This window comes from Peromyscus maniculatus, chromosome 9 (genome assembly GCF_049852395.1).
Source record: "Peromyscus maniculatus bairdii isolate BWxNUB_F1_BW_parent chromosome 9, HU_Pman_BW_mat_3.1, whole genome shotgun sequence".
NCBI lineage: Eukaryota > Metazoa > Chordata > Mammalia > Rodentia > Cricetidae > Peromyscus > Peromyscus maniculatus.
Genome location: NC_134860.1, coordinates 92,015,017 through 92,037,922, shown reverse-complemented (window position 1 = coordinate 92,037,922; position 22,906 = coordinate 92,015,017).

The following is a 22,906-nucleotide window of genomic DNA, read 5'->3' as shown; positions in this document are numbered from 1 at the left end:
TTATTAATTTAATTTATTCTGGATGATAGTTTTTGTACTAATTTGTGGAATCTTGCCAACTATTTAAAAGAATCCATGGATTAGAGCTAGTGACTAGAAAGAAGACATATAAAGATGTACACAGCTCCAAAGTATGGTTCATATGAATAGTGGTTGCACAAAACTGTCTAGTGTCTGGTACCACAAGATCCATGAGAACATATATTACACCTTTCACCATTTTGTAATGATACTTGCAGTTTGTGACAGAACTGACAGCCTAGCTCACTCTTCCCTTCTTATAAGCTTTAGAGTCCCTAATATCTATCAATCCTGCTGTTGATTTCAGAAAACAACAACAATAAAACCGTAGGCTTAGTGTTGTAATCAGGTAGAGAAAGTTCCCATCATGGGTAGCAAACAAGACACAGTAATGAAAATGTCTTTCCTAATCACTCTCCCTCAAGTTTTAACAAGGGAAAATAAAAGGATACTCCCAGGATATTGTGAAGATGCTGAAGATTCTAGTCAAATGTTTACCTGACAAAATATATTTGCAGAATCTTGTGATATGATTCTTTCCTAGACAATATACTGGAAACGCAATCTTAACTCTCAAATTTTCAATTGGTAGAGTGAAGAAGGAGAAATAGTGCCACAGACATGTAAAGGGGTGAATCTTCACATTAAACGAAGTATTTTTATAGTACATGCAGCTTTCACAGGTGTCCTAGCGACTATTCTATACAGATGTGTGTAGACTTGTGCACCTTCTTAGTCAGTAGTGATAGTGTATCATTATGACTGGTTACATTTGTAACAGGAAAGTAGAAAATTAAAATACCTGCATATGAAGATAACTAATTTTGTATGTAACTTTGACATCCTAAAGAATAAAATAAAGTTAAGATTTTTTTTGTGTGTTAACAGGTCCTGAAATGTTATACTTAAAATAATATTTGAAGTAGCTTCTAAGTGTAATAAATGAGTTGTCACAGGAGCAATCAGGCTATGCAGGTGGGCCAAATGAAGATGTATATATTTTTTGTTCTCTGTTGTTCCAATTGTTACCCAAGGCTTCAAAATGACAAAAATAAAATGCTTACAGTAAGAAAGTGTATTAAATTACAGAGATTCTACCTCACAGTATTCATGTAAACATAGGGATAATTATCCATAGCCTTCAGACCAGTTCCATGGGTCCATATTTGGACATTCACATCTTTAAAACAAAAATCATTCCTGAAGTATTTGTTTGAGAATTTTATCAAGTAAAAGAACACTGTTGATTATTTCAATGCTGAACATTTAGATGTGTTCTCAGATCAAGGTACCCATTCTGCAGGCTGTGATAGAGTTGTGGAATAAAAGCAGAGAAGTGTTTAAATATATTTCACAATAAACTTCAGAATAGTTGATAGATAAAACAGTCAAAGTCAGTTAAAATGGCTAAAATTATGATAGAGAATATTAAGTTTGCTGCATGACGAGACTGGATTTAACACTAACAGAAAGAACATAAAATAAGATCTTTGGTTGTGCTGACACACAAATGATTATATGTAATACAGTAATCCAAATCTCTTTTTCTCTTTTTTTATTTTTTATTTTCTATTTCTATTATATTCTTGGACTCCATACCCTGTAACACGTAGCTTCAACTTGTTGGTTCTATTGGTGAGCAATTTTGGTATGTGAATTCTAAGCTATCCAAACTCAGGATACTTACATAAGAATTCCTGAGTCAGGAACACCTTCAGTGGTGTGATGTGACGTGGAGGCAGAATTTCTCTGTTGCTCACCAGTCAATTTAAGAACAAATAAAAAAAAGGCATAGGTGCACATTTGTTTTTGCTGATTTATTATTAGGAACGGCTACTGGGCATCACAATACAATGTAGGTAATATTACATAGGACGTAAAATGAAAACAGAGAGGCAAAGTTGTAATATAAGTAAAAAGATTTATGGAAACTTTATATTTCTTATTTATTCAAATGTTTCTGAAGAGAAAAATGAAAGCTTTTTGAAAATAAAGCTACTGCTCCTCCCCCTCCTCCTCCCTCTCTTCCTCCCTCCCTCCTCCTTTCCCCCCTCCTCCTCTCCCTCCTCCTCCTTCTCCTCCTCCTCCTTCCTCCTCTTCTTCAAAATGTTACTTGACAGCCTGAAAAGATGGCTCAGCAGTTACGGGTGCAAACTGCTGTTATGGAAGACAAGGGTTCACTTCCCAGCACCCATGCTAGGTGGCAACAAGTGATTCCACAGCATCTGATGTCTATGACCTCTCCCCACCTCTTTCAATACACACACACACACACACACACACACACACACACACACACACACACACACTCATGTGCACATACATGCACATATGCACACACACTAAAAAATAAAAATAACTTTTTTTTAAAAAAAAATGTTACTTGGGCAAAAATGAGTAATTTGTCAGAAATTCTTCCTAAGTGATCTCTAAAGCTAGATATGATCAATAATTTCTTATTAACCTATTAAATCTTCTTTTGATTTTACATGTATAAATTTGTTTGTTAGTGTGAACATATATATTGATGCACTGGATAGCTCTGGGAATGGGAGAAACACTGTTAAGCAGTTGCATACTATGAGGGATTTTGTGTTGTTACAGGTAATCTGATATTCCAGAGTCTGCCATATATACTGATCTAAATATAAGTGTGGACATGTAAATTTTCAGTAATTATTGATTAAAAAGATTGGTAACACAGAGAGGATTCAGGGCTTATAGATCAAGTTGAGGAGAATGTTGGTTCCATGAATGATTACTTAGCAAATGCAATATGACCCAGTGGGGAAATCTAACAGTCCCAATGACAATCATAGTTCCAAAGTCAATACAAATTTCAAAGTGATGAGGGGATTCAGGAATCACAGATTTGTAGATGTTTTTAGACACACAGAAATAGAAATTTGGAAATAGGCCACAATATTGGAAAGAACAATGTGTATAATTTAGAAGAATTACTGTGGCAAGAAAATAAAATTTAGGAGAACTTTCAAAAATGATGAATAACAGATGTATGAAACACATTTACCTGTAACACGATAAGGGAATTGTCCTGAGTTCCAGGTTGGACAGTCTTATGTATTGAAAAGCATTTAATCCAGTATGTGTAAACATAGCAAGGAAAAGAGAAATGTAGGCTAGAGAAGCTCATGAATTAGGGTGGTAAGACCAGCCCAAACTGAATTAGAGAAACGCCAAGTAAGTAAGCCTTCTTGGTAATGCAATGGGTGTGGAAAAGAAAGTCAAACATTCATCATTTCATTTCAGCACTAAGTAGATGTAGTAATTGGGATAGGGTGGCATTATAAAAAATTGTTAACCACTGAGCCACCTCCCAAACTAGCAGAAACACATGAACTGTGAACCAATAGCTGAGGAGCCCCCATGGAATTGGACCAGGCCCTCTGGATAAGTGAGACAGTTGATTAGCTTGAACTATTTAGTAGGTCCCCAGGCAGTGGGACCAGGACCTGTCCTTGGTACATGAGCTGGCTTTTTGGAACCTAGGGCCTTTGCTGAGACACTTTGCTCAGCCTTGGTGGAGGAGGGTACTGGACCTGCCTCAACTGAATCTACCAGGCTGGGCTGACTCCCCATGGGAGACCTTGTCTTGGAGGAGGTGGGAATGGAGGTGGGGGGTGGAGAGGCTAGGGGGTGGGAGGAGGGAAGACAGGGGAATCTGTGGATGATATGTAAAATTAAGTTAATTATAAAATAAAAATATTTATAAAAAATTGTCAATTCTCATGTGTAGCTAGAAACAAAGACTTAATGTGTCCCAACATAATTCTCAGTGAATTTAATAGCTCTTTGTTTTATTAAAGTATAAATGAGAGAGCCTTTGGAAATTGACCAGAGGTAAAGAACACTGGTTGCTCTTCCAGAGGAGAGGAGTTCAATTCTCAACACCAATCAGACAGCTTGCAACCATCTGCAACTTCAGTTCCATGGGATTCCGTGCTACCTTCTGGCCTCCATGGGCACTGCATGCACATGGTACACATAAATACATGCAGGCAAAGCACACTTGCCCAGTAAATAAAAATAAATTTGATCTAAAATTATTAATTAGATACCATTGCTATAACGTTAATTTATATTTAATATAGGAAATATTAATAACAAACCATGTTGTACATGGTTAGAAAATTATAAAAAAAGAAAAGACACATTCCAACGAAAATCCACGGAATGTGAAATTATCTGGGAATATTTACTGGCAATTTGTAGTTTGTTATGGTTTTAAGTAGATGAACTTTTGTGAAAAGGAATGAAATTTAATATCAAAGTAATTAATATACATTTAAACTCATTTCTCATAATCATGCTTTTGATTTAACCTGGTAGAACTGATCTTTCAGATATCCAGGGTAGTTGACAATGTCAATGAATTTCTTAGAGGATAACCTTCTGCACTTGTTTCAGTTATCTTCATGGATGTAATGAAGACTCAACAAATTCACTTAGAGAAATGTTTATTTTGGTTCATAGCTTGAGAGATTCCACTTCCTGATCACTTGCCCCACTGATGTTAGGAAGGGAGCACACCACATTAAAAGCAAATGAACTGACGGTAGGAAAATGTTTGTATCTGCAGCTGGTGAGGGAGCTCAGTGGCAAAGAGCACTTTCTATTCTTTTGGAGAACCCGAGTTCCATTTCCTGCTCCCACATCAGATAGTACACAACATTTTGTAATACACAGTACATCTGTACCAGCAGTTCCTGCTAAGATTATTGAAGGTAATTACTAAATTTTCCAGAGACTTGAAGCATGCATAGCCTTTAAGAAGTGCTTTAGAAAACTTAAAAAACAGTGTCATGTATCAACTTTGAGTACTAATTTTTAACCACCTTACAAAAAAAACCAAACAAACAAACAAACCAAACAAACAAACAACACTTCTTGTCTCTTACTGCTACTACAAGCAAACCATGTTATCATTTATTGACTGGATACTTTTCATTCAGAGCATTTTACAGGGCATAATCAATATGCAGCAGTAGAACTCATACCATTTTTATGAGCCTCAAATCCTTGTATGTTAAACATAATGCTAACAGTAATGATAATCTTCTAGTGCAATTCAAATTTTAATATTTATTTTCCATTTAAATAAGCTGTTTGGCATCAGAGAATGTAGACTCCTACTTGGCAGTTTCTCATATGTTATCTGGTCCCCTGAATGCTATGAATCACAGCCGAACACTCAGGCCAGCGTTGTATAGTTAGTTATGCCAGCACAGAAGAACCACGGGGAACAAAGAAATTCTGGAAGCATGGCTACTTACTGTGAAAGCATGATTCTGGCTCCTTGAAGGCACTTTTCCAGAATCACCATAGCAAATTATTTTTACTTTTTTTTTTTTTCACCAAGAGTCTTGGTGTACTCCATTTGAATATGCATCATCTTCTACTTCCCCTGGTTGTGTCCCTGAGGTAGTTTGAATAAGAACGCCCCCCATAGACACTTGTATTTGAATGCCTGGTGGTCAGGTATAATTAGGAGAGATTTGGAGATGTGACTTTGTTGGAGTAGGTGTGGACTTGTTGGAGGGAGTATGTTCCTGGGGTTGGTATTGAAGTTTCCATAGCCCAATCAAGGCCCAGTGTCTCCTTCTGCCTCCTACAGATCCAGAGGGGGATCTCTCAGCTACGACTTCTCCAGCACCATATCTGCCTGTGGACTGTTGTTATAATAATGGACTGAATTTCTGAAAATGTAAGCAAGCCCCAGTTAAATTCTTTCCTTTATAAGAGTTGCTTTGGTCATAGTGTCTCTTTACAGCAATAGAACACTGGACAAAACACCCACAGCAGGCTTGTGAGTAATGTAATATTCTCTGGTTCTATCAGGGACCACTGAGGTTGGTAGAAGTACAGTTTCTCATTTGCCTGAGGTCTAATGTCCAGATACATGAAACAGTTGTCTTTTATTTACAGAAAGGACTGCTATGATTAGTGCAAGGACCCTTGTCACATCTCCCTTCTGGCTACATAAGCAAACTCTTCAATCACTTTTGGTGCCAGCTGGGAGACACTCTGGTGTTGTGGCCTGATACTGGGTCACTATCCTCACTAAAAGGCTTCCCACGGAGTCATGTATTCCTGTCTACTTTTGAACTTCCTCATTATTCGAGGACTAAACTGGTAAAAGGAAGAAGTGTAATAGGGAAATGACCAATGGCAGAGGTGACAGCAGCCGTAGCCATGGAGGTAATGACAAAGAGCAGCTGAAGAGTTCAGAGAATGGCAAGGGCCGTAACAATGCAGAGAAGAGGTGACGAGGATAATGTGGTTGCTGTAGAGCTGAACAAGAGAAACAGTAGCTTCTCATGTCTGGAAGAGTTTCAGAGGGATGCAAAGCATGAATAGTCAAGGATCTTAGATATGTTGGACTTGAATGTTATAGACAGTCTATTTTCACAGGCTAAGGACTCCAGTGATATAGGTTATGGATCTCCAATGCTTGCTGCCACAGGCCTCTGAATTTCAAAGCCTGAGGCAAGAGCTGTGACCATAGATGTTGTCTCCTTACTGTTCTGAGACTGTCACGCATAGTGGCAAGTAACTCAGAGATACAAAGACTTCCAGGGGTCAGAAACTGGCAGCCAAACCCCAGAGCCAGGAGAGTTCATACTGGTGTCCGTAGAGCCCAAAACAGTCCAGCGTCCAAAGGAGTTAAGGATGGCAGCTTTTATTTTTGATTAAAAGAGCTTTTCATAGAATGTACTCTGATCAAGATTTCTCTTCCCTTTGTTCTTCCCAGCTTCTCCACACTTACCTCCACACACAACTCCATGCCTTTTCTTTTGTCTTTCTCTTCATAAAACAAACATGCAAACAAAAAAAACAATAATTTTAAACATAAAGAAAAAACATAAGAAACATACACATACAGAAAATCCATAATAAAACAAAATCAGAAACCATAATATACAAGCAAAAGGCCAGTGAGACAAAAATACCCATACAAAGGAATATGAGACAAAGGCTACAAAAATACCATTGATTTTATTTTGTGTAGGCTGTTTATCTCTGGGCATGGACCTTATCCTTAAATGTGTTTTTACACCCAGTGAAAGGCATTTGGAGAAGAATATTTTTTTTTCCTTTGCATAAGAATGTCAATTAGACATAGCTATTTTGTTATGGATGAGAGTCTGTGCCCACTCTGCCCTCTCAGCACTGGGACTTGAATAGATGCAGGCCTGGGCATGTTGCCACAGTCTCTGTGAGGTCATATATGTATCACTCCTGTTGTGTAGAAGACAAAGTTTTCTTAGAGCCATCCATTGCTCCTGCTTTCCCAGCCTTTCTGCATCCTATTCCACATAACTCCCTTAACTCTGAGGGGAAGCTTTTGATGAAGACACCTCATTTAGAAAAGAACGTTCCAAAATCTCTCACTCTCTGTGTATTTCCTGTTGTATGACTCTGTGTTTATTCCCATCTATTGCAAGAGAAAGCTTCTTTAATGAAGGCTGTGTGCTGTCAGCCTTTGGAGCTGATTAATCTAGCTCATAAACTTTCCTCTCTCACCAAGGACTGTAGCACTCCAAGGCCAAGCCCATCAACCCATGTTTCCTGTCTGAGCCATGTAAAAGAAGAGCTGCAAAATGGCTGTGGGAAAATTAGAATCAGAAAAATTACAGCGTTGTTTCTCAGCCCAGTTTAAGAAAGAAAAATTCTATTTTTAAGTCTATATTTCCCTTGACTTAAAAGAGACAGGGGATAAAAATCCATGTACTTTGCCAAAATTCTTCTTCTTTTTGTAGTTTAAAGTAGATTGGCCTTGTATCTTCAATAAAATTGTTTTAAACTAAAAATATAAAGATCTGCAAATAAAGTTTAATTTTGATCATGTCATGAATTGATAAAAATTTACCCAAATTTACTTGATGACTTATTTATAATATAGCATCTTCAAAGAATGCAAACATTTTTTCTCTAATTTTATAATATAATGATGAACAGAATGTTCTAACCATGAAGTGTTGCATTTTATTTTTATCCATATGCCAATAATTAAATGAATATTTTCCTTTTAAATAATTTTAAAAAATGTTACAAGAAAATGTAATTGTCAGTACCTCTGGGCTGCTTCAGAAATATGACAAATAAGAATGAGTTTTAAAAAGTACTATAAATTGATGTTATAAAGTCAGTGGCTAATTTGCAAATATATAATTGATTCTGACAAAGTCCATGATGTTAAAGTCAGTAACATGCTTTATTTCAACTCTGTTTCTGTAGCTAGGCTTTGGATAGTTGGGAATCATACTTTATATGGCTATTCTATTACCTGCTCAATGTTACTATATCTTTGATGTGTGTGTGTGTGTGTGTGTGTGTGTGTGTGTGTGTGTGTGTGTATGCATTTGTGTGTGTGTGTGTTTTCTGCTTCCCCAAGGCTTTTCAGTAGGAAGTGTGTCTCTGTATGATTGGTTGCTGGGTTAAGAGGTTGTTCAGATTACTAGATCGAGCAACACTTTACATACAAATTACTGTCACAACTGTAACAAATTGGGATGCTCAGCTATTGTCAAACAATGTAGGGCCAAGGTTGGCAAATTAGTTAGTATTAGCATATAGACCTTTTGGCAGGAAAGGAAGGCTTTTTACTTAGAGCTGAACATTCTGCAGGATTTGTCAACTCCAATGTGCCACTGGTCTCATTATCTCATTTGTCTTATTTAGACTGAATTGGCAGTTATGTCTTCATGGCAAATGTTTGTTTTTACAAATGAGCAATGAAGCAGAATCTGGGAGGCACACAGTAAAACGACTTTACTGCAAGTGTTTTTATGCATGTCTATAGCTAAATTATTGATCTAAAGCCATGGAAATTTTCCTCTACCCTCTGACTTCAAATTTATACTGTAAATTTGATGCTCTTTAGCCATCTAACATAGAAATTACAGTTGCTTGCATCAGTTCAACAGAAGTATACACATCATTGAGAATATGAAAGACATGGATTGACACAGGATATATTAAAGAGTATTATATATGTATGAATGTATATATTACAAAGCTCGTTTTTCTAAGTGTTATAAGTAACATTTCCATTATTCCCTACATTCCAACATTCCATCATTAACATTCCAAAACTTTCCAATCAAGGTGATCTTGATTGTTAAAATGATTTACCTGATGGATGGATATGCACTTAGCCCAAGTAATCATTTTTATTTGCAGATTATACACACATGGTTCAAACCATTTAAAAACAGAAGATATCTGGGATAAAGGACCTTAACTGAACACATAGGATTCTTTTGTTGTCGTCGCTTCTTAAGGACCACAGTATAACGAGCATAGCATTCCCGCTGTACTCGCATTTGGTGTTGTAAGTAATGCAGCAATGATTTAAAGAAAATCATTTCAGGCAGGAGAGTTATTTGTAGAGGAAATCTGTCTTCAGGAAGTGTCAAGTTTAGTATATAAAATTAAAAGTAAGAGAAAAAAACTAGAAGCCCCACTGATCAATGGTGACATCTAACAAAATACACCATATCTGGGACAAGTGTGCTGTATACGAAAGACCTTTAAAGATTATTATAGTATATTATATGTATAGAGTACAATATTAAATATGTTAAAAGGCTCTAAAGATGAGGTAATTGAGTCTAACATCCTCACAGCTCTGGTCCACTCTTAATTTCTGAGGTAAACTTCACCCTTAATAAATTATCCATTTCTTCCATTGCTCATACACCCTAGTCCTATACCTAGTTCTAGAACAAGAGTCTGGAAGTCATAACATGTACCTTCTAGACCCTGATTCATTGTTGTACCACACAGTGTGCTAGATTATATGCAAATGCCATGATATTTTAGCACAGGGTTCAGCATTCCCGCCTTTGGTTATACACAGGAGTTTCGGCAAATAACTCCCATTGAAAGAGAAGGATTACTTTATATATATATATATATATATATATATATATATATATATATATATATATATGTGTGTGTGTGTGTGTGTGTGTGTGTGTGTGTGTGTGTGTGTATGCGTGTATATATATTCAGAATATATGGACTTCATTATAATATAATTTATTTTGGGCAAAAGTGGAAAAACAGGACTACAAAGATGCCTCGGAGGTTAAGAGCAATGACTGCTCTTCCAGAGGAGCCGGGTTCAATTTCCAGCAACCACATGGTGGCTCACAACAATCTATAATGAGCTCTGGTGTTCTTTTCTGGCATGTAGTCATACATACAGGCAGAACACTGTAAGCATAATAAACAAAAGTGGAAAAACTAGCTCCTTTAGCATGATAAAACGTGAAATTTTAAAAATGAAGGAAAGAAGAGATTATTGCCTTTCTGAGAGGAAACATAGGCAAAAAGGAGTGCATATATCAAGTTGCATATTACTATGCAGTGTGTATAATTACAGATTAATGGAAGATGTACAGAAACAGTTTAATAATAATGGGCTGTTTCCAAATGATAGAACATTATATTTACACTATATAGCTAAAAACACAATGATGTGTTGAATCACTTGCAGAGAAAGGAGATTAAGAAGTATCCTAGGCAGTTATGTCGAAAGTCAAATGTTGAAAATCATTATATTGTTATGTAAGGTGAAGTGTTCTTAGTATTTTCATCTAAAGTTCCAGTGGCACAGTCTGTTCCTGTATGGTTCATATTGCACATACATGTGTATATATGTATGTATATAGACATGTACATATATATGTTTATATACATATAAAACAGTTCATTATCCACCAGATAAGTGTTGTCACTCTCTTCACACCAAATGTTTAGAGATGCCATAAATTATTGGTGATGTGGGAAGTAACTTTGTTCCAATTTGTGTGTCAATTATTTAGCAAGAACTTGAAAATTCCTTACAAACACAATATACAAAATACGTTTAGAATAAGGACTTACCTGTAACCTCTGGGACACAACCAAGGGCAACAGTCAAAGCCTATATTGTTTTGTCCTGAAATGTGACACAACTAACCAGCACTAAATGGGTTTAATATGTTGTATTTGTGTGTGTGTGTGTGAATGTGAAAAAGATTAATAATTAAAAACAAAAGAGGTCACTAATTTGAAAGTAAGTAATGAGAGCAGTTGGCGGGCGGAGACACGGGAGGGGTTTGGAGAACTAGAGGAAAAGGGAGAGAGCAGAAGCTGTGTTTGAGACAATTCTGTTCTTCTAATGAAGCACAATAAAGCTCGTGCCTGTAGCATGAACCTTAAAGGTTCTAATTAATGAAATCAAACCTGAGGCCAGTTTTTGGGGTCAATGCTGGTAGATCAGAGAGACAGAAAAATCCACAGCTAACCTCACCTGGCCAACTTCTAGGCTGGTCTTGTTTCCTGAGACTGGAAGCCTCTGTGTCCTCATCCCAATGGCTCTCAGCTGAACTGTGTTGCTCCAAAGCCTGAAAGCTTAACTTGCCAAATGCTGATCCAGGCCAAATGCTTCTAGTTTCTGGTCCTCATGCCTTATATACCTTTCTGCTCTCTACCACCACTCCCTGGGATTAAAGGCTCGCTTTCTGAGATTAAAGGCATGAGTCACCATGCCTGTCTGTAGCCTTGAACACATGGATTTCTGCCTCTGGAATGCTAGAATTAAAGGTGTGTGCTACCACTGCCTATCCTTTATGTTTAATATTGTGGCTGCTCTGTCTCTGACCCCAGATAAGTTTATTAGCATGCACAATATTTGGGGGAATACAATACCACACGTGCCTTCACAAAAAGACAACAGAAACAAGGCTTCTGATTCCAGTACAAATTTTAGTTAATTTGAGTTTTCACTCAGCAAGTGGATATGTAAATACCCAGTCCCATCTGCTCCAAAGTCAGTTATAGGAATGGATCTTCAAAACCAGATTATAATAAATTGAGAGTTGTGAACACTGCCTAACTATTACAGGCTTATTTTCATAAAATGGCTGAAAATATTTCCCTGTATTATAGAGAAAATATGTTCCCAAATACTGTAGAAACAGACTATTTACCATTTGTAGATATTATGAACCATATTACTTTAAAAATTTAAGTTTATTTTGTTATTTTTTTGCAAAATTATTTGAAAGATGTTTCTTTATGGGCAATTTAAAATTGAGAACAAGGAAAGTTCTATAGTACACATATGGGATATCTATTTTTCATATTCAGCCTTACTGAGTTCTAATAAAACCATGTAAATTGCCGGGCGTTGGTGGCGCACGCCTTTAATCCCAGCACTCGGGAGGCAGAGGCAGGCGGATCTCTGTGAGTTCGAGGCCAGCCTGGGCTACCAAGTGAGCTCCAGGAAAGGCGCAAAGCTACACAGAGAAACCCTGTCTCGAAAAACCAAAAAAAAAAAAAAAAAAAAAAAAAAAAAAAAAAAAAAAAACCATGTAAATATGCAAAGAATTCTGCTCTACAGATTATCTTATGGTGATATTTTATTTGTACTGAAATGTGATTTTAATTTTATGTTAATCAATAAAGTTGCCCTGGGGTCAGAGCTATTAGAGCCATAGCAAGACCGTGGTGGTTAGAAGAGCTAGGTAGATTTCTGTGTGTTCAGGGATACAGCCAGTATTGGAGACATACGCCTTTAAGACCTGGAGGGCGGTACTTAGAGGCAGTGATAAGGCAGTCATGTGGTTGGGTTTACAACCAATGAGAAGGCAGAACAGAAAGACTATTTAAAGACAGACAAACAGGAAGAAGCTCTCTCGGGGAAGCTAGGAGCACTGCAGGAGATTTTATCTCTGAGCTCTGACCTCTCGGCTTTCTCTTTTACATTGGTTCTGTGTTTCTTATTTTAATAAGACGATTGGTTACATCTACATGATAACATTTAAATTTGAAAAAGAAATAGAGGGTGTTTTTTGGTATTTTAACAGATACTTAAATCTCATGTTCTAAATGTATAGTCTAAAAAGTGTCCCATTATATCTTCAATGTGAAAATAACAAAGAGAAAGCCTCATTGTTGTGGAATATTATTTTAAGATGTCTTATATTTGTTTATGCTGTGGAACATTTGTTTAATCATGCAAAGATGTGTTGCATTCTTCTATGTTGCATTTGTTTAACTTTGTGAACCTGCATTATTTTGCCTGTCTAGAACACCTGGTTGGTCTAATAAAGAGCTGAATGGCCAATAGCAAGGCAGGAGGAAGGGTAGGCATGTCCGGCTGGAAGAGAGAATAAATAGGAAGAGAAATCTGGGAGGAAAAAAGGATCAAGGAGAGAGAAAATGAGAAGGAGAGGAGAACTCCAGGGGCCAACCACCTAGCTACACCACAAGCCACAGAATAAGAAGTAAGAAAAGATATACAGAAATAGAGAAAGATAAAAGCCCAGAGACAAAAGATAGACAAGATAATTTAAGTAAAGCTGGCTGGTAATAAGTCAAGCTGAGGTGGGCATTCATAAGCATGTGATCTATTTGGGACCTGGGTGGAAGCCACTCCCCAAAGAGACAAAGAACAAAGAGTAAACCAAACCAAACAAACAAACGGACAAAAATCCCATCTCCTCCCAGCCTGAAAATTTGCAGTGTGTGACTTCAGAAAGAACAATATCAATAATAATCTAAAATATTTTGGTGAGTTGAAGACAGAAATTTCTGTCGTTGTACTTAGAATGCAAAGTGTCTTGAGCACATTTGAAGCTTAATTTACAGGCCTTCTTTCAGAGCAGAATGAAGTGAACAGAATAGCTTTTCACATCCTATGGAAGGGCCACCTCAGGTCAACATCTTCACCTCTTGTTAGCATTTTTTAAATGTTTTTCTTATGTTTAAAAATATTTTAAATAGTTGAGAGCATGGATAAGGAAAATACCAAATAAAATAAAATTAAGGGACAGAATGGAGTTCCTGGAAAGGAGCTATTTCAGACATCTGATGAGGATCAGGGCAGTTCCCTATCGAACTGATATTTTCTAAACAACATAATAAAACAATTACTTACATATGTTTTAAATTAAAGTATATTTTATAAGTAACCAAGAGATGATATAAAGCAGAGGGAGAAGGTTGAAAGAGAGTTATATAACACTGACAATACCTGAAAAAAAAAACAGGAAGACATTATTTTATATGCTTGTGGAAAATATATAAGGAGATATCGATTGACAGATATAAGTATTACTAAGCAATGTGATACTTCTTCCCCCAAGCATTTTAATTTTATAGCAAAAGGAGGAAATAATTTATGAGAATAATTTTGTACATGTATTGAAAAAAGTATTTTATAATAACATTCTGGGCAATTGTACAGTCCAACACAATGCATGTGCTAGTGGAATGTGATTTAATATGAAGGAAGTATCTCATTTTAATGTAATGAGTACTGGATTGTTGTACTAAATATAAATAAGGAAAAGAGTAATTAAGTGTATATTAGCACGTAAGTAATATATATTATATGTTGACACTGAACTGAGATAAAAGCGTCAGTCAACCAACTCCTCTAGTTCAAAGCCAACCTGTGTGGAATCAGTAGAATCTTCTGCTTGGAATTTTACTATTCATTTACCAAGTAGAGGAATTTACTAAGTGAAGAATTTCATAATTTCTTCTGTAGAATAATCAACGAAGAAGTTATCGGAGTATTCAAAACCAAATGAGACAAAGACGGATTTAGAAACAATGTGCACATTTTAACTGCTAACAACTTTTCTAATTTAAAAGTCTGTTCTCTGATAACTCTTCATGAATGACAAAGAAATGCTTCCCATCTGCATTACATGCCTCTTGTCTCTTTTAGGATGAGAAAAATGTTCCTTTAATGTGTTGACGCAGCTGAAGACAGACTCACTAATTGACTCATGTTTTCTATTTATGTGTCATCTATGTTTGAAAATTGAGCTGGGACTATGGAGTAATTTCACTTAGGCTATTGAGAGAGCTATTGGATATTGTAATGTGTAGTCACCAGTGGGTTCACTTGAATTTAATGCCTCTGTATGCTAGAAGTTAACATTTTTATATCCTATTACTAATCTGCTGAGAAGGTCAGAGTCATTTACTTCTCAATTTGAAATTCAAAGGGTCATTTGTTTTTGATTAAAGACAAACATTGATCTTATGTTGAAAAAAAAAAAGCCTTCAAACATTTGTTAGCTCTTTCCTTACTGTGACTTTTAGCTATAAAAATATAATGTAATACAACAAGGCACAAGTCTTCTTTACATACTAGGTCCATCCTAGATATCAGCATATTTTTTTCAAGAATGTACCAGTATTTATACAAAGCAAATCACTGTTTTTATTTCATTGCTTTTGATTCCATCTTCAAAGGATGCAAAAGTTGTTCTATTTTTTTTCTTGATGATTTAAAATTCCTAGTGACTAATTCTTTCCTCATAAGAAGAATTAATATTTGCTCCTATCAGTAAGTACAGTACTTGAATAGTCATATAAGAAGAAGTGTGCTGTCCCTTGTCAACAGCCTGTGCTATAATCCCTTCCCACCTGACAGGTGTGCTAGTCTTGTTAAATGGAAAAGGACAGTGAACCCAACTGGTGTCCCTTGATCTAGGTATCATAAGGATTTCTGTCACTTCAGAACATGGAAACAGAGGTGGAAATAACTGAGAGTGTGTGACTCACAGAAAAGGACCAGGAAGCACCCACATGGCATGCACCCACCTTTCTGTTCTGTTGGATTAGTGTTGCTATTTTCTGTTCAGGTTTTTCTGAGATTACCACATCTGATTTCCCCCCACTTTTTTCACTTACCTTATTTTTATCGCCATGTCCACCATATGTTGCTTAATTATAGAATCTATTTACCTGTTCCACATAAGTATATTTTTTGTCTTTTACAAGAACTTCATTGCTGAGGGATGTCTTTCTGCACACTGTGAATATATGTTGTTTCCATTGGTTAATAAATAAGATGCTTTGACCTATGGCAAGGCACCTTAGAGGCAGGTGGGAAATCCAAGGAAAGAGACAGGAAAGAGAAAGGTGGATGGGGGAGACACCAGACTGCCATCCTAGGGGCAACATGTAATGGGATACAGGTAAAGCCACAGGACAGGTGCCAATACATAGATTAGCTGTTCTGGGTTGAGTTAAACTACAAGAGCTAGCTAGCAAGAGGACTGCCATTGACCATACAGTTGATAAATAATGTTAAGCCTCTGAATGATTATTTTATAAGCAGCTGAGGGACCGTGGGGCCGGGCAGGACCTGAGAAATCTTTCCAGCTATACTTCAATTGTCTTCCACTATTTAATTGGTATGTTCATTCAGTTCACAAATGTATTTGCATAATTTATTATATGCCATGTTCTGTAATAAAAGACCAGTGTTAAACATAGGAAACTTGTTATTAGGGAGAAATATCCACATAATATATTTGTTATAATTGATGAACTGCAGTTCAACTTATGGCCACTCAATACATTGGAGAAGCAAAACTGTCTAAATTCTTGCTCTAAATTTCTACATGGTTTCCAGCACCTGTGAGGTTTTCGACACTAGAATACTCAATATTTGTTGCAGATGTAGTGAATTAGGTTCATGCATGGGCTATATGTGTGAAAATGTATATTATGAATAATGCATCTAAATGATTTTAATATGCACAGGTAAATCACAGTGTTCCTAGCGTCTCCAAAATTGTGTTTTACTTATAATTATTTTAGCAAATACAAAAAAGAAAACACAATCAATTACATAAACAATACTACTAACATAATTGTTCAGTTATCTAAGTGTGTAACCTATTAATTTATGTATTAAGTTAGCACTGCTCTAGAGCTTCAGTAAGATGAAGCATAATTATGAAAATACAACCCTTATAGAATGAACAGTATCTCCTGATAAGTCACACCCAAAGACCTAATTTGTAACATATCTAAATTTTGAAATATGACTTTAAAAGAGATTAAGTTTAAAAGAGGTTATGAAAGTTAGATTCTAATCCAATATAAGCAGTAAATATGAGACATATGCATGAACAGAAACAAAGCCTCATTGGAGGACACTTATTTAATGGTGACTGTGTTCACATCAGAAGGACTGTGTTACAAACATACCTTGGGACAGCCTAGATTGTGAATTTTACTTTTCTGAGCTGTGAGAAAAAAATAAAATAAAAAAACAACAACTGTATTTTGCTCTTCGCTTAGTGGACTAGTGCACCTTGTGTAGGCTACTTCTGTCCCTTTATAGAAAGAGGGTGGACACTGTGTTATTGCAGAAAAGATATCAATCTCAATCTAAATGGGAGGCTTGGGCCAGCTTTCACAGTGCCAGAAGGTGCTATGCAAGCTAGTGGCGAAGAAAAATCATGGAGAGAATTTATCCAGCTCTTGATGTTGCACCCTGAGTTGCCACCAAAAAGTGCCCATTGATGCAAGCAGAATGGCTGTTACAAGATAACTACTCATCTTCTGATTTTATTTGAGTCTTGCACCACAGGAAGGAACTTTATACCTGCCACTATAATTATGGTCTAAAGTTCATGAATTGTAGGGTCTTAGGACCAAGAATGGAAGCTGCTGCTATTATTTTGTTAAATATTCACATTGTTGGGTTGCTTCCTTTTTTTTTTTTTTCTTTCTTTTGAGACAGGGTTTCTCTGTGTAGCTTTGCGCCTTTCCTGGAGCTCACTTGGTAGCCCAGGCTGGCCTCGAACTCACAGAGATCAGCCTGCCTCTGCCTCCCGAGTGCTGGGATTAAAGGCATGCGCCACCACGCCCGGCGAGTTGGGTTGCTTTCTAAATATTTATGTTTGCCTCATAGACATTATTTACTCTCAAACTTGCTCAGAGAAGGTTCTTTTTGTAGTTGGTAGCAGTTGATAGGGAGACACAAAACAGGTCACCATGCTGAGAATATGTGAGTGTGAGTTCTTAGCTCTAAGTGAGGCATCTTTAATAACCCTTTGCACCCCTGCCTTCTGATGAGTTGGAAAGAATGTTAAGAGCAAGAGTGGGAAGCAGTGATGTGTCTGCTGAACATGGCATAGATATTTTACTCACAAATTCATGTCACCTGTGATTATATGAGTGATACCTGTACAAGATCCAGCCACCCAAAATTCAGGTATAGATGGAAAAGTTGCTATAATAGATCTATCTATTATGGAGGACTCAATGACAATTTATAGATACTGGGAGAGGGGGGAAACATTTTTCTTTATGGGTGTGGCTACTGATCAGTTTCACAGGCTTCAGCGGATGACCAACATCAATGCATACATCTATAGCATTTATTTAGTGGATTATAACATATGCACAAATTAAAAAGGACATGAAGTCGGGTATTGAACATTTTGGTGAATAAATAGAGGGAATTGAGGGAAGAAAATGAGGAGGGGAATGTAATCATGTTTTATTGTATACAGGTATGATATTCTCAAAGAATAAGGTAATGAAATAATATTAGGACTATACTTATTGATTTATCAATTTTAACATAACATAAACTTGTTTAACATAAACATGTTTACTTGTGTTAGTGAAAGGTTTTCCAGCAACTTAGTAAAACAGATAACTCTACAACAATATCACCAAGTATCCCACTAACAAACACCTGGAATAATTATGTGATAAATAACCAGTATTCTAAAAGAAGAGGTTTTTATGTGTTTGGGTAATATATGTGCTTCACATCAGGAATGAATTGATATTATAGAGCAAACATTCATCATGTTGTTTGCTCTAGAAATACATACCTTAGTAGTTTAAAAAGCAACAGAATAATCAGCTCTCAAAAATAATGAGGATACATGATCTAGAGTAGAAAGTGTCCCATACTCTCTGGAGAGTACTTAAGACACAAAAGAAACTGGATCAGCTACAATGCTCCTGGCAGAAACTGTAAGTTAACCTACACAAGCCTACCAAAAGAATTAAGTTACCTCTTTTGGGGTTGCTGGCTCCTGAGGTCCCATAGACCCTCAACCATTATAAATATTTGCCAATATTCTTGGTTAACTCCCCCTACCAGAACTTCATGATAAGACCCAATAGCTGAATTCACAATATTTTGAAAATCCTTCTCTCATACAGTACATGTGGCCACCATTTCCCCTTCCTCTACTCCTCTCCCCACTTCAACTCCTCCACAGATATACTTCTCCTCCATTTTCCTTCAGAAAAGTGCAGGCCTTCAGGGTTCTCAAATGAACACTGCAAAGTTACAATAAGTCCAGGCACAAACCTTCAAACCAGGGCTAGGCAAGTCAAGAAATCAAGCATGAACTCACAGAAGCTTTAACCTTACAGGCTAGCTTTCATAATTCCTGATAATTCTATGAAAACTACTGGAAAAGTGATCATCAATCTTACCCAGCTATGAAATCAGCAAACTATAGTAATAAAGTAACATAGTGCAATAGCGGCATGGGTATCATATAAACCATCAGCTATTTTTTTTCATTTTACTTAAGACCCTCTCCAAAGGTTGAAACTTATTCACTGGCACTGTTGCTAGAGCCATGAATCTGAGATAGACCAATCATAGGCCCTAGCAAGACACTTTAGTGCTATTATTTTGCTAAATAGATTTAACATTAAACAGAGTGTTTTGTTGTTGTTGTTGTTGTTATACCTATAGATTAGTGCATTTATCAGCCTTCATTAAAGAAGTTTCTTTTAAGCTAGAAGAGACTAACAGCTGGTCTGGGTGCAGTAAATGACAGGCTAAATAATGCTCAGTCCTATAAAGGACGTTCTTACCACACCTTCTCCTTCCAAGCCTCAGGGATCATCATGGAATAGGGGACAGAGAGATTGTAAGAATCAGAGGCAGTGGGTGATTCTGGATATCTTCTGATGAGTTCACAGTGGTGGTGACACCACGTGCAAGACAGTTGAAGCCCAAGCCACTCCCACTAGAATTAACTCACTATTGGCAATTCATAGTATCTGAGATAGGGGGAGTCAGTAATTTTTAAGAGTGTAGCCCAGATGCAGAGTCCCACTGTCAAATAATAGGCAGAGCTCTGGGTGTCCTACAGAGAAGGGAAGGGAGGATCTGAGGAACCAGAGGGGTCAGGGACACCAGAGAACACAGCCCTAAGAATCAATTGACAGGGACTCTGAGGGCCTCACAGAGATCAGGGAACCTATAGCAGTCTGACCCTGGTCCTCTTCATATACGTTATGTCTGAGTAGCTTGGTGTTCTTGTGGATTCCTAACAGTAGGAAGAGGGGTAGTCTCTGACTCTTTTGCCTCTGACACGTTTTCTCCTAAACTGTTCCCTCATCAAGACTTGGTGTAATGTTATGTTCCTGGTCTTAATGTAGAATATTATGCCATGTTTGGTTGAAGTCCCTGGGAGGCCTGGTTATTTGGGAGAGGAGGAGGAGGACTGGATCTGGAGGAGAGGGGAGGTGGAGGGTAGAGACTGGAGTTTGAGTGGAAGAAGAAACTGTGGTCAGGATGTGCCATATGAGAAGGGAATCTTAAAAAAGATGTGTAGCCTCAATACTTCAATAGTTAAACAACACTCCAGTTATTGGACACATATCCACATATCTATAGGCAAAACTAATTGGACTTGATAATCTTAAAAAACAATCCAAGGACACAAAGTTGGGTCAGTAGGGAGAATGTGAATCTAAGAAGAGTTGGGGAAAAGGGGTGAATGGTATCAAAATACATTGTATAGAATTCTAAGAGACAATGAAACAGAAATAAAGAAATTTCAAATTAAGGAAAGATGAAATAAAGTGTATATTCTGGAGGATTGAATCTGTTTATATGGTTCTTGCCCCCAGGATTCAGCACACTGTTCTGCATATGGCAAAGCCTGTGTATATGTACTATTTAATGTCACTACTGTAACATTGACATGTCTTGACAGCTAGTTCCATCCACATTAGTACATTACTTGAGTCTTTTTTTTTTTTTTTTGTAAATATATTTTCAGGAAAGAGTGTAAGAAGAAATCAAATCACTTATATGACTTATAACTGAAACATGAAATAAAATGCATTTACATAATATGCTGAAACTATGAATAACAGAAAGAAGTGATCCATGTATAAAGCCAGCTGCCATAATTATGTTTGCTCTTCCCATGTATGCTCCAACTGAGCAGTAATCATATGGACGTCTATGCCTTTGGCTGTTTTCCTGGTTCTCAGAATCCCAACCCTATCTCTGATTGCCACAAACCAAATGAAGACCACCCACTGTTCTTATTTTCTAGCAGTTTATTGCTGTGCAGATCTCAAAAATCAACTTAGCATTCTGTTTGTTTTTTCTTAACCTCAAGCCAGAATTACCTGATATGGGATTAAGAAATTGCTGTCACTAAATAGATTGTGGTTGAATGGGGATGAATTTACTAATCCTTCCTTTGAATTTCTACAACCAAAGGCTACCTCCTTAGCAGCACCAGCTCTTGGAGGCAGAGTATGGGGAACTCACATCCCTTTAGTTTGATGCAGTAGTGAGCCTGATTAAAGAACAGTGAAATGTTGCTCATTAATGGGTCTCATTAATTTCACTACAAAGTTGACTGAGTTTAATTTAGAATTTGAATGATTTTAAGATTGTTTTTGTAACATTTAAAACATCTTCTATTTGGGGCTTTTATTTTGTAGTTGTTTATTAGCATTCATAATGAGATTGTATCCTCAGGAATTGCTGGATATTTTTTATCAGCATTTTCAGAAAAGGTATGAAATGACAGCTTAGTTTTAAGGTGTTTTGAAGAAAGAAACACTGAATATTCTTATCCAGCAGAGATATGCTTACATATGAAAGAGAAAAAATGTTTGACTATAGCACCTAAAACATATTTTGAATAGATTGAGAACACTGGAAAAGTGAATAGCAAATGAGCAAACTGACTTTTGGATGATATGTTTTCTAAATATGGTTCTTTCTAGTCTCTTTAAAATGTCATTTAATGAACTGAATTTGAACTCAGAAGTTTAGTTCATTAAAGGTTAAAAATAACCTGAAGGAGTTTAATAAAATGTAAACATAAGTATTGTATATACACAAATTCAGAGTTACAAGGGAATTAGATAATTTTAGAAGCCTTCAATAACCATTGCTACACTAACTGCTCTATTTTCATGATCTTGGTTTTTTTTGTGTGTGTGTTTTCTAATGCAATTGAAATATATTCCAAATTGGATTGAAATCACCTCAAGTATTTCTTTAATTGTAGCAATCTCATCTACTCCTTAATGAGACCAAATATTATGGAACTAATCTCATTATAGTCTCATCTCTAACCACAATTTTGAAGGAACATAAGGCTCAGAGACTTTCCATATCCAAAGTTAGTTACGTTGTACCTCTGGAACCTGGGAATAAAGAGAAAATTTACTGAGATTGCATGTCTAGTGGTCTATTTAGCTTCACCTATGAATTCAACAAATCAGGTGTATTGTAGGAGAGGACATAAACAACGGGCAAAGGGCTGTTATAACACATACTTGCTAGTAACCAGGAGTGCCTAAGACCTGTGGCAAAAGAACTTGTCCTTGTCTTGGGCACAAACAGAAAAGAACCCCACATGACCCCCTGCTGCACCTCACTGTGCTTCTTTCTAATCTCTACTAAAGCTTTTCTTTTGAGTAAAAATTCCTTGCTACTTTGCAAAGCTGTTTGAGCCTCTATTGGAAATCCATGAATAAGTGTCCAGAGATATGGCAACAATGGATTCAGATCTGAATAGTGATGATAGATATGTCACACAGTTAAAGATCATATCAGCTCCATTTTTCATAAAGTTTTTACTAGGCATTTTTTCATAAGGGGGTCTATATTCAAGGGAAATGCAGCATAACATCTTGTTGCTGATTGGTATCTATACTGTTCAATGAGTCAGCAGAATTACATAATCGCCTTATCAGAGCAATTGCTTGAGCCCCTTGTACAAGGCAGAACATCCACCTGCAGAGAGAAGGCTAAGGG